The 19,554-nt window shown below is 44.5% G+C and overlaps 1 protein-coding gene across 1 annotated transcript in view; it reads right to left on the bottom strand.

The window, feature by feature from the left end:
* LOC121876282 (voltage-dependent L-type calcium channel subunit beta-1-like) overlaps positions 1-19,554 on the bottom strand; it is a 165,538-nt gene that overhangs the window by 110,400 nt on the left and 35,584 nt on the right.

The following is a 19,554-nucleotide window of genomic DNA, read 5'->3' as shown; positions in this document are numbered from 1 at the left end:
GTGGACAGACGCAGACACTACACACTATCTAATTGGTGTGACAGACGCAGACACTAAACACAGTCTAAGTGGTGTAGACAGACGCAGACACTAAACAACACTATCTAAGTGGTGTGAGCAGACGCAGACATAAACAACACAGTCTAAGTGGTGTAGACAGCGCAGACACTAAATGACACAGTCTAAGTGGTGTAGACGACGACACTACACACTGTCTAAGTGGTGGCAGACCAGACACTAAATGACACAGTCTAAGTGGTAGACAGACGCAGACACTAAACAACACTATCTAAGGTTGAACAGACGCAGACACTAAACAACACTGTCTAAGTGGTGTAGACAGACCAGACACTAAACAACACAGTCTAAGTGGTGTAGACAGACGCAGACACTAAACAACACAGTCTAAGTGGTGTAGACAGACGCAGACACTAAATGACACAGTCTAAGTGGTGTGACAGACAGACACTAAATGACAAGTCTAAGTTGTGTACAGACACGCAGACACTAAACAACACAGTCTAGTGGTGTAGACAGACGCAGACACTAAACAACACAGTCTAAGTGGTGTAGACAGACGCAGACACTAAATGACACAGTCTAAGTGGTGTGGACAGACGCAGACACTAAATGACACAGTCTAAGTGGTGAACAGACGCAGACACTAAACAACACTGTCTAAGTGGTGTGGACAGACGCAGACACTAAACAACACAGTCTAAGTGGTGTGAACAGACGCAGACACTAAACAACACAGTCTAAGTGTGTAGACAGACAGACACTAAATGACACAGTCTAAGTGGTGTAGACAGAACACTAAATGACACAGTCTAGTGGTGTAGACAGACGCGTCTAACACTGTCAAGTGGTGTGAACAGACGCAGACACTAAATGACACAGTCTAAGGTGTGAAGACGCAGACACTAAACAACACAGTCTAAGTGGTGTAGACAGACGCAGACACTAAATAGACACAGTCTAAGTGGTGTAGACAGACGCAGACACTAAACAACACAGTCTAAGTGGTGTAGACAGACGCAGACACTAAATGACACAGTCAAGTGGTGTAGACAGACGCAGACACTAAACAACACTGTCTAAGTGGTGTAGACAGACACGACACTAAACAACACAGTCTAAGTGGTGTAGACAGACGCAGACACTAAACAACACTGTCTAAGTGGTGTAGACAGACGCAGACACTAAACAACACAGTCTAGTGGTGTAGACAAACGCAGACACTAAATAAACTCAGTCTAGTGGTGTACGGCGGTCAGAACACTAATGACATAGTTCGACTACAAAATTAAACAATGGGTCACACATGGCAGTTTGTAGTGGAGAAAGACAGCTCTCTCTCACTTTTCCATTCCGTCCTAATCCTCTCTTCCCTTTCCCACAGCTCTCCTTATCTCTAGCTTCTTGCACAATCTTCTGTCTCTCTGTCTGTCTGTCTGTCTATTACAGTTGCGTGTAGACTCCAGACATGATTTTTGGTTGAGTTAGCGAGATACCCGTCACCCCCCATGCCCGCCAACACACACAACATTAATACATCTATATAAACACCTACCAACATACATATAGTACATACAGATATTACACTAACACTTACATCTATACACACACACACACACACACACACACACACAGTGAACAGTGGTGAACAGTGCTTAAGTCAGTGAGAACAACTCAACAGTAACAGTCGTACCCAAGTTAACCTTCACACTGAGGTCCCAGATACCCAGTGATAACGGCCCGTGGACCCAACAACAACCACCGATGTGTTAATTCGTCTACGATAGGAAGGCCTCCTCCATAACACCATCTGTGAGGAATTACTACACCACATGTCCCTCATCACACCATCTGTGAGGGAACTACTACACGATAAGTCCTCATCACACCATCTGTGAGGACTACTACACGTGATGCCCTCATAACACCATCTGTGAGGGAATTACTACACCACATGTCCCTCATAACACCATATGTGAGGGAATTACTACACCACGTCAAGTCCCTCATCACACCATCTGTGAGGGAACTACTACACCACGTGATGCCCCTCATAACACCATCTGTGAGGTAATTACTACACCACGTGAGGTCCCTCATAACACCATCTGTGAGGGAACTACTACACCACGTCAGGCCCCTCATAACACCATCTGTGAGGGAGTTACTACACCACGTGATGCCCCTCATAACACCATCTGTGAGGGAACTACTACACCACGTCAGGCCCCTCATAACACCATCTGTGAGGGAGTTACTATACCACGTGAGGCCCCTCATAACACCATCAGGTAACTAACACCATCTGTGAGGGAACTACTACACCACGTCAGGCCACTCATAACACCATCTGTGAGGGATTACTACACCACGTGAGGCCCCTCATAACACCATCTGTGAGGGAACTACTACACCACGTGAGGTCCCTCCTAACACCATCTGGGAGGGAGTTACTACACCACGTGAGGTCCCTCATAACACCATCTGGGAGGGAAGTACTACACCACGTAGGCCACCATCATGAGGCCCCTCATAACACCATCTGTGAGGAACTACTACACCACGTGAGGCCCCTCCTAACACCATCTGGGAGGGAGTTACTACACTACGTGTTTGCTGTTCAACACCTACATTAATCTGTATGTTCATTGTATGCTCCTTTACCTTTCTCTAATGAAGGCTTTTGTTAAACTACCAATGTATGTAATAAGTCATTTATGTCCAATGTATATTTTCAGCCTTCGGGCTGCAGAATTTTTTCAATAAACAGTTAATTATTATTATTATAGTTAACACACCCCTGCCTTACAAACTATCCCGATTATACACTGCACATTATGTAATTGAAGGCAAAAATCAATTTCTCCCCAACTCAGTGGAACTTTTCTGCAGCTTTTCATTGCCACAGAATTTCTCAATCTATTCAGTGGTAGTTTTCTGTAAGGGCGGTACATGATTTACAGGGTGTCCATAAATGATTACCCTGATTAAAGCATCATAGCTTACTATGGTCACCCTGTAGTACAGTATATGGTGTATACATCCTAGCAAGAGAAGGTTATTTTCAAAGTTTATAACACCTAGTAAAGAAAATACTGAAGTTATGTTCGTGGTCTGGCCTTCATTCATGTATGTCTTTTACTGACCATGAGGCTGTGGTTCAAATGGGCCCCAGTCCTTAGAAATCCCTAGTGTAAATATGATAGCTGAGGCCCCATGACAACTTGGGCCCCCGTGTTGTAGTTACATTAATATCAGTGTTTATCTGAATCGTTTACTCTCGATACAAGACACTAATAACAAGCTGCCTTAACAGATTTCAGACTACCTAAATAAATTTCAAGCTGTCTTAATAAGCTTCCAAGCTGCATTAACAAATTTCAGACTCGCGGTACCATAATAGATTTCAAGCTGCGTTAATCAATGTCAAGCTGCCTTAACCAACTTCAAGCTGCGTTTACCAATGTCAAGCTGCCTTTACCCACGACTGTTACCTTCGACTGCTACCTGTCATTGCCGCAACTTGTTTCCCTGATTATATTATCTGCTTATTCCAGTTATCACCTTTATTTATCTCTTCTACTCTTTCATGGGATGGATAAAAGGGGGTGCAGAGACCTCAAAGACGAGGAAAATTATTACAGAAGGAAGTAAGATATCACACACACACACACTATTTATATATACAGTTGTTATCTCGTATACTAAAGTAGGAGAGAAATGAGAGAAGAAAGGAGTGTGTGAGATGTGAGGAGAGAGGGAGAGAAAATGGTGAAAAATAGTGAGGGAAAAGGAAAGGAGTCTTACATAAAATATATATATTACACAAGGTAAAGTCTCTCTCTCTCTCTCTCTCTCTCTCTCTCTCTCTCTCTCTCTCTCTCAGGAAGTTCACTTGATAACCTGCCGAAGTTTCCACACAATTTCCTCATTGAGTCACTGTAAGGAAGATTGAAAATGGATTGAGAGGTTGAGAGGTGTACCTGAGAGAGAGAGAGAGAGAGAGAGAGAGAGAGAGAGAGAGAGAGAGAGAGTGTGTGTGTGTGTGTGTGTGTGTGTGTACCAGGCGCGACACACATTGATCTATGACTGGTGAAGGCGAGAAGTGGTGACTACTGGTGATGCATGAGCACACACAGTCTTCAAGAAACCACGACTGGATTTACAGGATTTACCACACACAATTTACAGGTCTGTGATCACGGGGTCGGTGACGATGCCTGGCACCTACAACAAACGCTCTAGTTCACGACTGCTGATTGACCATACTGACAGACAGACATAGAGATATAAAGAGAGGGGTAGGTAGGTAGGTTGTGGTGAAGGGAGGGAGGAAGGAGAGCGGCGCGGCGGGGACACCCCAGACAACATTACTCTGGGCATACTTGGTGAGTCCGGCTGCAGGACCTGCCTGAGCTAGCTGGCTGGCTGACTGCTGGGTCGGCGCCAGATACACCACCACCAGCCACCTCACCTTAGCACATTTCACTCACCAGTAGAACCTTACACTAAGTCTTCACTACTAGTCGTCCTCTCCTCGGTAGGACACGCGGGAGGAAGAGAGGGAGGTAGTGAAGAGCGGTGTGTTGTGTGGTCTTGACAGGAGGAGGTGGCCTTGGCTCCTCCGGGCTTATGGAGCCGCCAGCCGCCCTGCACCAGTCACTCCTGGCACAGCCCATCTCTTGCTGCCTCCCCCTCCCCTCCCCGACTTGCTCCCGCCACCACTGCCGCCACTGTCGCCCGATTGCCGCTACTGTCGCCCCGGTTACCGAGACCGGTTCTCCCGCTACTGTGGCGGCCGTCAGTGTCTCCAACACAAATGACACCATCCCCAACTGAGCCATCATCTCCACCTTCGTTGCCATCATCTCCACCACTACCTCCACCGCCATCAATATCTCCAGCACCATCTCCGGTGCCGCTGTCGCTGGCGTTACCCTCGCGAGGTGACACTCAAAAAACGCTTTATCAGACTCGTGGACCCGAGGACACACCTTGTGTCAGCGGCAGCTCACCCTCACCAGTACTAGAGTCATGACGGTAAGCGGCGGCAGATAACAGTGGCAGGAGGGAGGTATCAGCAGCACGCAGAGTAGGTGGCAGGCTGCGATGGTGGGGAAGCAGCCATGAAGAGCAGCAGGGTGTAGCAGGAAGCAGTGGCAGCAGGAAGCAGTAGCGGCAGCGACAAGGAGTGTGTTAAGTAGGAGCAGGCGTTTGTGGAAGATAGCAGCGGCAGGCGAAGATGGCAGATAGCAGCGGCAGACGAAGATGGCAGAGAGCAGCGGCAGGCGAAAATGGCAGAGAGCAGCGGCAGGCGAAGATGGCAGAGAGCAGCGGCAGGCGAAGATGGCAGAGAGCAGCGGCAGGCGAAGATGGCAGAGAGCAGCGGCAGGCGAAGATGGCGAGAGCAGAGAGCAGCGGCAGGCGAAGATGGCAGAGAGCAGCGGCAGGCGAAGATGGCAGCAGCGGCAGGCGAAGATGGAGAAAGAAAGGGCAGGCGAAGATGGCAGATAGCAGCGGCAGACGACACACACGCAGGTGAGGCACCAGACCGACTCCACGCCAACTAACTGAGCGTCACTAAACACTACCACCTCCACCCTCAACTACCACCTCCACCCTCAACTACCACACCTCACCCTCAACCACCACACCTCCACCCTGAACCACCACACCTCCACCTCAACCACCACACCTCCACCCTCCCCGTCAACCACCACACCACCCTCCCCGTCAAACCACCACACCACAACCAACCCCGTCAACCACCAAACCACCACCCACCCGTCAACCAACCTCCCCGTCAACCACCACCACCACAACAACCCCCCGTAAAAACCACCACCCTGTCCACCAGCCTCACCACACCCTCCCCGTCAACCAACACCCCGTCAACCACTCATCTACCACCTCCCCGTCAACCACCACACCACAAACAACGGGCAAGAGAAGAACAGCAAAGGCAAAGCAATGGAAGAGGAGGAGGAAGGTCAGGGCAATGGAACAGGAGGAAGGTCAAGGCAATAAAAGAGGAGGAGGAAGGTCAGGGCAATGGAAAGAGGAGGAGGAAGGTCAGGCAATGGAACAGGAGGAGGAAGGTCAGGGCAATGGAACAGGAGGAAGGTTAGGGCAATTGAAGAAGAGGAAGAAGGCTAGGGCAATGGAAGAGTAGGAGGAAGGTCAGGGCAGTGGAACAACAACATATTGTTAGTGAGATCGTAACACTGAACGGATGTGAACAAATGAAAATCAAAGAAATGTGACAAATTTAACCCCAGAGCATTATGGCACAAGATGACAACTTAAAGATAATTGAATTTGCTTTCTCTTGAGTCGAGAACTTTTGAATACCATTATGATAACACCGAGATCCTAATGGTTGTTTCAAGCGGCCGTATTCGAGAGCGTGGAGCGTAGGGTATGCCTGTGTGAAATGACTTCGGTTGGTATACAAGGATAGTGAAGGCCGGCGGCGTGGTGAATGTCTACAGATATTCCTTGGGATTTTCTATATTCGTAGATTACTGCAATGTTCATTTATTAGCATCTTTATGTAGAACGTGGTTGAATATAATAAATATTTTTTTTATGATGAGAGAAATTTGGTTATTTTTTTAAGAACGCCGCTGGTATCGAAGCCATTTCGTTAATAACTCTTCTACCTGAACATTGAAATGATCATATGCTCCCTGAAGAGCGATTTCTGTATATTTTAAGGTGCAATTTACGGGATACAATATAAATTTTTCTGGGGATGAAAGATTCGAAATGAATCAACACTCGGCTACTCCCGAACACCAGGAAATGTGTTGAGGTTGTCAGGCTGCCAAATCCCCAAATTAGGAGCCAAAATTTCTTATTGACCAGGGTGGATAGTCTACACCAGTTAACTGAATTGGAAGTGGCTACTTAACCGGGATGTTACGTTAGGTAGGAACAGTTATGTACCTGTATATGAAAGTCGTTAGGTCTGGTTCTTTAGGTTCATTTGATTAAAAAAAATATATTCCTCCACGTTATTTTAGAAGTTCTTAAGAAAAAAAAGAAGTTTTCTTCTATTGAAAAGATTCCTTATGTTGCTCTTTAACCCACGAACCCTACAAAGTTTTACGGGATAATTAAAAAAAAAGTTTTCTGTGACCGTTAGGGAAGGACATATTAAGTTTTTCTTGCGTAGAATTTAATTCTGAATTGATTTTCTTCTTTGGCATTTCTTGTGTAAACTGATATTAACGGAGATATAAGCTGTACAGATGCCGTAGCTACTTCACTCCTGAGCAGTTGCTTCAAGAATATAAGGGATTCATTCGTCCTAACTTGGAGTACTGCTCTCATATCTGGGGTGGCTCTTCTTCTGTCCAACTGTTAGATAGGGTGGAATCAAAGGCATTTCGTCTTATTAACTCTCCTCCTTTAGTTGACTTCTTCCCTTTCTCTTCGCTGCAAAGTTGCTTCACTCTCTCTCTTTTACAGTTACTTTAACGGGCAATGTTCGGTGGATTTGGCATCCTGTGTACCACTGGCAAGGCCGTGGGCTCGTAACATACGTCTTGCCCGCGGTGCCCACCGTTTCTCTGTGGCTGTCGGTCACACTAGACTAGAATAACCCGTTGTAGTACATCCTTCTTTCCTCACACAGCCAAACTGTGGAATCCTCTGCCTTTTTCTGTTTCCACACTCATACAATATCTCACTTTAAAAAGCTGGTTTTCCAGCATCTTTTTATTCTTATTCCGACCCCCCCAGGCCCCGTTGTGGGTCGATGACTTGTGCCCGGGTGGGCTATTCCCCGTAAAAAAATAAAAAAAGTCGAAAAGACCGCCCCCTTTTACACGTTGGCAGCCCAGGAGAAAGACGTACTGTTTGGGCGCGCTACACAGACAGTGTAGTCATTCCCTACTGTATGGTTTCCTTTAGGGATATCCTACGCTCCACGTTCTTGAATAAGGCCCAGAGAGGCTGTTAAGAGAGGTGCTCATTTAACCAATCACCGCTTGCCTGACTCGCAAGAAATAGAATCAACTTTGATCTTTTAGTAATGTTCTTTAAACTACTGGAAACCTAATGAGAGGAAGCTAAAAAAAGAAAGACAATTACATGGAGACGATGAAAGTAAATGAGAGAGAGAGAGAGTGACAGTAAGAGTATGTGTATGTTGAAGTGATGTCCTTCACGGTGCTAAAGTTGGCATGGTTGTCTTGTGGCGACCGTGTTAGTAAACAAGAAACCTCGTGTGCACCCACCCAGGCTCACTACACATAACCTCTTGAGGATTTGGAACCATTAGGACTGAATACCTCATTAAAACTGGGCATCACTGATAATGGTTTGGTTAGGTTAGGGCTAAGGTTAGGTTAAGTGAGGTTTGGGGGGCTATTCGGACCAGGGCCATATGACCTGCCACCTCATACCCAGCTGTCCACTAGCACACAAACCATTATTCCTGGGTGACTCTGAAAGCATTTTACTCCCACACACAACCTGAATTGTGATAAGAAAAACTTCTAAATCTGAGAATGACACTCCCAAGTTTCTCCATCAAGGAATACGTGGGACAGGAGGCTGGCAACACCGCTCACAACCCAGCAGGGAGCGATGAAGCGTCTCCAACCAGGAACTGAATTTTCTGGGGTTAGTTCGTTAAATGTTTCCCCTAACTCCAGATGCCAGAACGCAACGCAACGAACTGGATCACTTGAGTTGTGGTCTAAGAGAGTCGAAAATTGAATTCAAACTGCACCGAGACCGTATGGTGACTAGATGAATTTCGTTTACCCCAGTTAAGGGGAAAATTAATTGTAATGCATTTTAACTAGATCCTTCTCATAACAGACGTTAAGGGGAAAATCGAGCGCACTTGATCACGTATGAAAAGTCTCAAGAATCTCTGTAACCGAGACACGAGGCAGCGAGGTTACTTAACACGGTTAACTATGGCGTCTCATCCTTGGGTGAAGTGACGAGCTCGTGTTCCTGGAGATCATTTGCATAAAACACGCGGGAGGAGCACAGGGCGAGGTAGTAAACCCTAAACACACTACTGTAGACGCTCACCCTCATCCCTGCGTCCGTCAAGAGTAACTGTACTGGCCTAGGAGTTCTGGGCCTCATCAGTGGTCCTTGTGGAATGTCCTGCTTCGCCTCGTCAAGGTCCTTGTCTTACACTGTTACGGCTTCTCAATTACCTCCTGATACCGAGTTTGGCGAAAATATAAGGCACACACACACACACACACACACACACACACACACACACACACACACACACACACCTCTGACTATACTTACCCGTTTCTTTATGACGTCATGAATACTGCATGTTATGAGTAATGTAACATGGGAACGTTTACCGGCGATAATATGTGAGATTAAGACATCCTTTATGTGTCACCTGTTATTGTATCAGTTGATGATCAGAATATTACCTCACATTACCTGGCGCCCAGAAATATTCAACGTCAAATTACCAAAAGTCATTGTGTTTATATAAAGCCGAATGAAAAAAAAAACAGCAAGAAGGAACTATTGACTGATATTATGTATGTTTCATTTGTTTTGTTTAAAGCGCAAGAGATGAGTTACACTACATATATCATTTACTGGTGACTCTTGCCAAGTGCAGGGACTACCCCACCTCAGCTCCCTACCCCAGTCGCCTCTAGCATCGACTGCCTCACACACCGTCTCCATTGACACAACTCCTCACACGGTCTGTTTCCCATTTATCTATATTGTGTATCAAAATTAAACGCATTGCCAACGTTGATGGTGAGGTGCAACTCCTGCTCACGGAGACTCCAAGTTTCCTAGGTAGAGACGTAACATCTCATTTAACTTTCTTCTACAAAGCAAAGACACAAAGATGATGGTTGCAAATGTCGTCAAAACAGTTCTGAGACTCGACTAAAAATAGATTTATTGTTAATATGCCTATGAAAAGGTAATATATTCTTCAATGTTATTTCTACGAATCTGTTATTTCTACGAACCTGTTATTTCTACAAGTCTGTTATTTGTGCGGATCTGGTGTCACGACCTGTCTCCCATAAAGCCAAACTGTTGATATAAATCTACTTGAATTATTAAGAAATTTTAAGGTTTCTTCTCGTGTCCAGCCACCTATTCACTTCTTTCTTTCATCACGCACACTATTCACTTCCCTCTTTCCTTCACGCACCCTATTTGCTTCCTTCTTTCATCACGCACCCTATTTACTTCCTTCTTTCCTCACGCACCCTAATCATTTCCTTCTGTCATCACGCACCCTATTCACTTCCTTCTTTCATTCTCTCCCTTTCCTCTTCGATCCACCTCATACACAAGTGAGACAGACAGACAGACAGACAGACGAATTAAAAGGTACAGAATAATATCAAATCAAACTGAAAATCTTAACACAAATATTTTCTCCAGTTTCGTCCGAGTAATTGGCAGTGTAAGAAGAAGCCTAATTGGTTAAGATAAACCCCCCAAAATAAACCACGGCATCCACTACATACTGTCAGAAATTACGAAACAATTTTCCCCCGCAATTTTTAATCAGTCAAAGATTTATCAGGTAAATAAAAGCAGCTAATTAAACCAAAATATCAAGGTAATTTTTTTTTTTCAAACTGGTGATACAGACAGCCCTCATGTATGTAAACAAAGGCTACAATAACAAAGGCGACAATAACAAAGGCTACAATAACAAAGGTGACAATAACAACATGAGGAAATAACACAAAATATGTACTCGCGCCAAATAAGAATCTAGACAGAGGGTGAAGATAAATTTCCAAATGAACACCTCGACTTTTATTGACTTGGAAGGGTTGTCAAAAATCCTTCATCCATTTGTGTCATATTGTCTACCACTAAGCTTGAGGACCCTATTGGTATTAAGCTTGAGAACTACACTGGGACTCAGCTTAAAAACCCTACTAAGACTAAGCTTGAGAACCCTCCTGGAAATAAGCTTATGATGGGTTTATGTTATGTTATCCTTGGTGATAGACTTATTGTTTGTATACCTAAACTGTATTTGTATATCTGTAATGCCTATATATACGCTGATTCAATGTAAACCTGTATGATTATTTTACTGAATACACGTCCATCTGTCTGTCTGTCTGTCTGTCTGTCTGTCACCGTCTGCTGATCAAATAGGCTCCAGTCCTCACTATTATTAGTATAGTTAGGGCAGATACCTTCACTTAAACACCAGTTAAGTGATAAATCTCTGCCAAGACTCTATTCCTCACGGTCGTCTGGTGTTAAATAAATAAATAAATAAATAAAATACATTTACAATAGAATAAAAAGTGAGAGAGAGAGAGAGAGAGAGAGAGAGAGAGAGAGAGAGAGAGAGAGAGAGAGAGAGAGAGAGACCCCAAGGCGAGGCACTCAGTACAGTTGTGTGCCAAGTTTCTCTTTACCCCAACAACAGCTTCCTGATTTATAAAAGGCGGTCAAAATAGCAGCAATTACCTCCTGGGTTGTATGCTTTTCATTTAGTGGTAATATTACTTTACCAAGGCACCCGGGGAAGAGGTGTGCAGATTATGGCACTCACACGGCACTCCACGGCACTCACACGGCACTCCACCACACTCACACGGCACTCCACGCACTCACACGGCACTCCACCACACCCACACGGCACTCCACCGCACTCACACGGCACTCCACCACACCCACACGGCACTCCACCACACCCACACGGCACTCCACCACACCCACACGGCACTCCACCACACTCACACGGCACTCCACCCCACCCACACGGCACTCCACCACACCCACACCACCACACTCACACGGCACTCCACCACACCAGGCACTCCACCACACCCACACGGCACTCCACCACACCACACGGCACTCCACCACACCAGGCACTCCACCACACCCACACGGCACTCCACCACACCACACGGCACTCCACCACACCCCACCACTCCACTTGGTATAAACGTTGAGTTAGCTGACTTGTACCTGTGGGTAGACGTCAATTCTTAAACGTTTCACTCTGCCACACACCTCCGTCAATGGGTCACTCACAAAGCTTCTAACTATACTGTACTGGCGTCTAATAGTTCACAGTGCAGTAGAATGTTATATCCTTGTTTACACGGGATGCACTAGAGGCTGTATTGTCGGTCCTTTGATTTCTAGTACACACGATCATACACTTGTCTAGTGGAGATGTAAACAAACCTCCATTTTGTCGTCATATTTACCTCGACCATAACAATGACTTAACTACCAACATTTCTACAGTGTTATTATGCACGCACACACACACACACACACACATTTGAATACATTAAAATCTAGTTGTCAGCTCACAAAGGATTCGGTCAAATGTATCCATAGTTTATATTATATTAGTTATATTTTAGGTACACCCCCGTACCCATAATGATACAACTCATCATAGCAAGCCGAAATATGGAGCCACAGTTCTTATCTTAGCTGGACGTCCACCACCCAGGCCAACACTCCCCCATGTCACAACTCACGATGACTGTGCCATTAAAACATCGGTAATTAATACGTACACCATGTTAATGCTTTGCCTTGAGCCGCGTCCTGATATTCAGAATTTTATGTAATGCTAAATGTTGTTATTCATGGATTCCATTAAATAACGATTACTACACTCAATGGTTGTATAATTAACTATGTGAAATTATATTTTTCTTCAACAGGTGGACCAAGTGTGGTGTTCCCTTGATATACACGGTGTCACTAAACACGAGACTTCACCATAACCCTGACACTTAACACACGGAGGTTGGGAAGCCGTCTTTTACTTACATAAGCTCACAGTCTGTACCAGTCTGGAAGGGTGACTGATCAGATGGTTGTGACTGGGTTCTAACCGAGTCTAGTCCAATTTTAAAAACCAACAGGATTAGGACCTAACCCCTAATGGGCTCCCGAGCTAATAGGACTCAATACACACGGTTGTTAGATTAGATTAGAAACTATTAGGAATGGGATCCATTTGACCTGAAACCTGGCAGGGGACCTCGGGTGACCAGCTATGTACAGTAGACTTACCCCGCCTCGTACGGCTTCAGTTAACATATCACTTAAGTATTAACCAAAATCTTCTCAAAATATTTTCATCCTCAATATACCTTTTATAACTCATTTAATCTTCGTCCCACATGTTTATCACCGAGAAGTATTTGAACACATGCCAGTGTGAGTGGACTGTGGTGAGAGATTGCCTTGGAGTGTAAGTGTGACGCCCCTGAGAATGACACCTGTCAAAAGTTAGTTCCACGTTGCCGCCACCTGCACCTCCTCACTCACGACTCTCACACTGTACACAACTAAGACACGACGAATTTCTAGTAACATGAGACAAGATCATGTTTCTGTGTGGATATTGCATAAAAGTTTTCAAGTCCAAGGCTGGGAGAGGCTAAGCGGAGAGGAAAGAACTCCAGGGTAGTGCAGGGAGAGATGCATCTCCGGTGGTGGTGGTGCTGGTGTGCCCGTAACGAGGAAGAGGAGGAGGAGGAGGAGGAAGGGGCTCGACAAATATTTACCATGTTGGGGGAGAGCCACGACGCCCCACATGAGCACTGACTCACACTCTGACAAGTGAGGCCAACACGTGCCACTCCCGGCTGCACGTGACCCTTTGACTCGAGTCCGACCCTCCCACCCCTGCACGCACCACCATATACTGTATGTCATCAATCACAGCAGACATACGACAGTGTGTGGCCACAAAACAAGAACAGTAAACCAGGTTAATGAGTAACGCACACACAACTATCCTTATATACTGCTTGCGTGTCTAAGCTAGTTTGTGTGGGTAGTTGTGCCATGAACACTTTATACCTCCATAACAAATATTTATTATTCTAAAATTCTTCAATTAGTTAGTAATAAGATAAACAACAGTTATTATACTTGGTCCACGTCTGATTTTTTTCTTCAACTATTAATAACAACAACTCATTATAAGGTCAATATTCCTAGACTTCACAGTGCCACTGTGTGGTGACCAAACATCTCGGTAAAACTTACAGTTGAGTAAATACACGGGTGAAGAGACGGCCACACAGCCACCGCCTCCACACATTTGTCTCAACCAGTACGAACCGCTGTGGCCACCACACTCGCCTCGTCTGGCCGAGTGGTGGCCATGGTAAGAGAAAATAGCGAGTCGTAGTACCCAACACCTTTCTGTCCCTGCCTGCTGCAGCTGCTGGCACCCCCGCCAGTACCAGCTCCCGCACCCCATCTCCCCCCTTAGGGTGCAACACCCTGTACCTGGCTCGTCACAGACCCGTGGCGGGGTGGGACTCACATCAGCACCTGGACCATGACAGTACCAGAGGCTGCTGCTGAAGGAGACCACCAAGACACCCTGATGACGTCTAGTGTCATCACTGTGTGCGAGGAGCCAAGTTATGCAAGGTAGTTTAGGAACACGTTCTCATAAACCAAACCAAATATTTACACCCACCTACTTCATCCACACCCTCTAAATCACATACATCAGTACACCCACACAAACACTCGCTCACCAACACACATACACAATCTCTCAGCCGTACGTGATACAGACGAGGGCAAATCAGTCATTCAAGGAGAGAGGATAAGAGGTGAATGGCTGGGAGGCGGCCAGGCAGGAACAAGGAAGATCCATTTTGCATACAACACCACCTGGAGTTTGGCTGACCTGCCCTCACCTTCCATGCTGCTGTTACTGCCACCACCCACACAACCCATCCTCACACCACCCACACCTCACCACACCACCAACCACACCCCACCACACCACCACCCACACCACCTTTTGACCATGGTGAACTGAGGAACTTCTGACCTGAATAACAGCAATAGGAACTGGGGTAGTAATTGGACTACCCACCCTAGACTACAGTACCCACCCTAGACTACAGTACCCACCCTAGACTACAGTACCCACCCTAGACTACAGTACCCACCCTAGACTACAGTACCCACCCTAGACTACAGCACCAACTAGACTACAGTACCTACCCTAGACTACAGTACCCACCCTAGACTACAGCCTAGACTACAGACTAGACTCACAGTCTAGACACACCCACCCCAGACCACAGTACCCACCCTAGACTCTGTGCACCCACCCCCAGACTACAGACCTAGACCACAGCACCTACCCTACAGACCCTAGACTACAGTACCCAATTCTAGACTACAGTACCCACCCCAGACCACAGCCTACCTACCCTAGACTACAGTACTCCACCCTGACCACAACCACTAGACTACAGTACTCCTAGACTACAGTACCCACCCCTACAGTACCTACCCTAGACTACAGTACCCACCCTAGACTACAGTACCTACCCTAGACTACAGTACCCACCCTAGACTACAGTACCCACCCTAGACTACAGTACCCACCCTAGACTACAGTACCTACCCTAGACTACAGTACCTACCCTAGACTACAGTGATAGTGAAGATGGTGGAATTGGTGATGATGGTGACGATGTTGGTGGTGACGATGGCGGTTTTAAATGGTGATAGGAGGAAGTGGTAGGAGAAAGGGGAGGAAGAGAAGGAGGAAAGAGGAGGAGGAAGTGGTAGGAGAAAGGGGAGGAAGTGGTAGGAGAAAGGGGAGGAAGAGAAGGAGAAAGGGGGGGGCCAGGATATACGTTTACAGCAAATCAATAAAAATAATAATCAATATAAAAAAATAAACCACTAAAAATCAATACAAATCAAAGCGAAGATGATAATAATTCTCTAAGTTAAGAAGGAATACGCTATAAATGTTTCTGAGATTAATAATGTTAAAAACAAATATATCTAGGATTCTTATTTCATTCATGTACAGAATTATTTAAGAATTATTAATGTCGAAAGAACAATAATTTTAGGTTGAATTTGTAAAAAAAAGTAAAATATATCCATATATTTAAGGGAAAAACATATAATGCTAAAAAAAAAATGGGTTAACAGTCTAATAAAAAATAATATAATTCTGAGGTTCATAATATATGGAATAACAACAAAATATAATGTATAGAAGTGATAAATGTATGTATAATAATGTATAGAAGTGATAAATGTATGTATAATAAGGTACAGAAGTGATAAATGTATGTATAATAAGGTACAGAAGTGATAAATGTATGTATAATAAGGTACAGAAGTGATAAATGTATGTATAATAAGGTACAGAAGTGATAAATGTATGTATAATAAGGTACAGAAGTGATAAATGTATGTATAATAATGTATAGAAGTGATAAATGTATGTATAATAAGGTAGAGAAGTGATAAATGTATGTATAATAAGGTACAGAAGTGATAAATGTATGTATAATAAGGTACAGAAGTGATAAATGTATGTATAATAAGGTACAGAAGTGATAAATGTATGTATAATAAGGTAGAGAAGTGATAAATGTATGTATAATAAGGTACAGAAGTGATAAATGTATGTATAATAATGTAGAGAAGTGATAAATGTATGTATAATAATGTAGAGAAGTGATAAATGTATGTACAATAATGTATAAACGTCAAGAATACAAATAATAATGTATTCAAGTAATATATATATATATGTAATATGAATAACGATGTAATAAAGTGATAATATGTATTTGAATATCAAGTAAATGAATGGTATGTAATGCGTGGGCTAATGTACAGAAAAAACGTAATTTTAAGAAATATGATGTAAAAGTTTGATAATTTGACGTTAATAATATAATTTCGAAATAATTGGGATTATTAGCGTAAATAGGCCATAAAAATGTATGTAATAAAAACACGAAAACGACATAAATAATGAGATAATGTTAAGAGTGATGAAAACATAACAGGTAGTATTTTAGTTTTGGTCATCCGGGAATCTTATGATTTTACCTCTATGACGTTTCGCTCCTAAAGGACTTAACATATGTCGCGGGGAGGTGAGGCGGGATGATGACCTAAAATGACCCACGATGACCCAAGATTACCCAAGATGACCTGAAATGACTCATGATGACCTAAGAAGACCTAAAATGACCCACGATGACCCAAGATTACCCAAGATGACCTGAAATGACTCATGATGACCTAAGAAGACCCACGATGACCCATAATGACCCACGATGACCCACGTTGTAATTAATATTATCCAGAATTACAATGGCGTCAGATGATGATAATTAATGAGGTCAAGAGGTCAATAATTACAGAAGAGATGAGAACTAGGAACATAATGTGACTGACACCATTGAGTAGAAAGATATAAAAAAAATATTGAGTGTTTTATCTGATGGTGTGTGTGTGTGTGTGTGTGCTGTTGTGTGTGTGTGTGTGTGTGTGTGTTCTGTTAAGATTGCTAACAAGAGCCTAATAACTTTTCAGAATCGTCTACAAGCAGTAAACAAAAGATGGTGTTATGAGAATAATTCCTGGTGACTGATGCACGAGTATTATAACAATGCAATAAATAGTCTTCATCGCAACATTCCATAAGCTATCATGCCTTGTGCTCGTAACGTCGATACTGTATTAGTGGGAAGTGCACGGTGGCAACTATTCCATGATGCAACGTTCATAACACGTAACAAAAAAAAAATGTGTTTGTTGATGCACGATAAGGGATTATTTACCTGCGTGAAGAGCTTGTTGTATCCCTGATTAAACCCCATCATGGTCTGTGTGGTGGCGCATGTAAGAGAGGAGGTATGGCCGTCGTCGCCCGAGCTCTCTTCCACACCTCATAATGCTGCTCACTTTACTGGCCACATATCCTGTAAACTACCTCACCACCTCTACTTCCCCACACATATGGATCCTCTCGTCCAAGTCTTGGTGCTGCTGCTGGCGCGATTTATAAACGGTGCAAGACCTTACTACAGTTTTCTTTTTTTTCTAATTTTTTTGTACAATTAAGACATGAGGAACACTTCCGGTGGGTGGAGGGGGGATATCCGTGTGATGTTCCGGTTACACTTGTGTGATCTCTGACCAGCCAGCTCAACACAATAACCTACTCTTCACTCACAATAAACTGAGGTTTCCCGAGAGATCAGGTCTCGTGGGGAGCATTTTTACAGCCTGGGTTGCGACAGAGTCATCTTACAGCGGTACACGACGAGTGGAGTCACTACGTTAAGCTAACTAGTAATTCCTGATACACTACAACACGAACACTTCCTTATCCACTGAGTAATACTATTACTAGTCTTATTAACAGTCAGCCAATATCAAGAAGTTTCAAGCATTTTTTATGTCCCATTGATCGTCATTATCAGATGAGATGCTTTATGCTGCCGGTGAGGCCTTCCTCTCCTTTATCACGCCATACATAGTGATTATTTCAACACGTCTTTTCCAAAAAAATTAAAATAATTCTGGCAGAAAATAAGTAAACTTGCACACTAAACATTCACCACGAGTGAAATAGGTCAGCCGGGTGGCAGGTTTCCTGACAATGTTGTTGGTGGTGGCGCTCCATACTCAGGGTGGGGGACCCCCGGCTCATGTGTTCACGTGCTCTGGCCTTCTCAACACCCGCCAAACTGACGCCTTCCTTGATGAAGGTTCTCTCAGAGATAATGTAGAAGCAGGAGGTAGACGAGCAAGGGTGGTGCAGGAGCAGTGTCTCCTGAGGCTTCCCACCGTCAACTGCAGCTCGCTCTGGACAACTGGAATTGGCCCACTGTTGTTCGGATTCAAGCTTGGAACGCCACGAGCTCATATGGCAACACTCCCCGCACCAAACTTCACGGGAATCATTATTACGACAGACAACTTTTTCTTTGAAAAAAATTTCCATCTGTCGTAAATCAATAAATATGGACCTGGAAAGCTGTAGCAAGAAGCAAGAGAGTAGGGAAGTAGAGATAAAGAGGCAGGGAAGGCTTGGTAGAGGAGGATGTGGTAAGGAGTCGCCCTGGCGCAACGCGGACTCATGGATCGATGGCTCCCCAGTGTTCGGAACCTCTGACATGGCAGCTACTTTGGCACATGCAAGGACCCCGAGATCGAATACATCTATCAGTGGCTCTTCTTCCCTCTGGGGTCCATCTGTGCTACCACAAACGGAAGAGGCACTGGCTTTAAACTGCAATTACTAGTGATCTGCTCGTTAACAGACCTCGAGCTTACGTGTGTGGCTCCTGTAGAGGGTTTCCTGCACGCATAAGTACCTCTCCCTTTAACAAATAACACGAGCTTCACCTTCGATCCATAGGTCACCTGAAGTTCTTCCCTTGGATTACCTACTTGCTTAACAGGCCTCTCCTATGCCTACACAGCATCACCAACCTCCTCTCCTCGCCTCCGTCACACAGCTTCCCCTCATTCATTCTCTCGGTGTGTCCAACTCAACACAATAAGTGATTATCATTTGGTTGTGTCCAAAGCTCTCCTGTTATTACGTGTCTACACGTCCCCCTCTATTATTTACACGTCCCCATCTATTATTTACACGTCCCCATCTATTAAGTGTTTACACGTCCCCATTCATTAAAGTGTTTACACGTTCCCATCTATTAAATGTTTATACGTCCCCTTATATTGTTTACA

The sequence above is a fragment of the Homarus americanus genome, unplaced genomic scaffold (assembly GCF_018991925.1).
Source record: "Homarus americanus isolate GMGI-L3 unplaced genomic scaffold, GMGI_Hamer_2.0 scaffold34921, whole genome shotgun sequence".
Taxonomy (NCBI): domain Eukaryota; kingdom Metazoa; phylum Arthropoda; class Malacostraca; order Decapoda; family Nephropidae; genus Homarus; species Homarus americanus.
The sequence above is the reverse complement of the archived record's forward strand: the minus strand, read 5'-3'. Positions and strand labels throughout refer to the sequence as shown.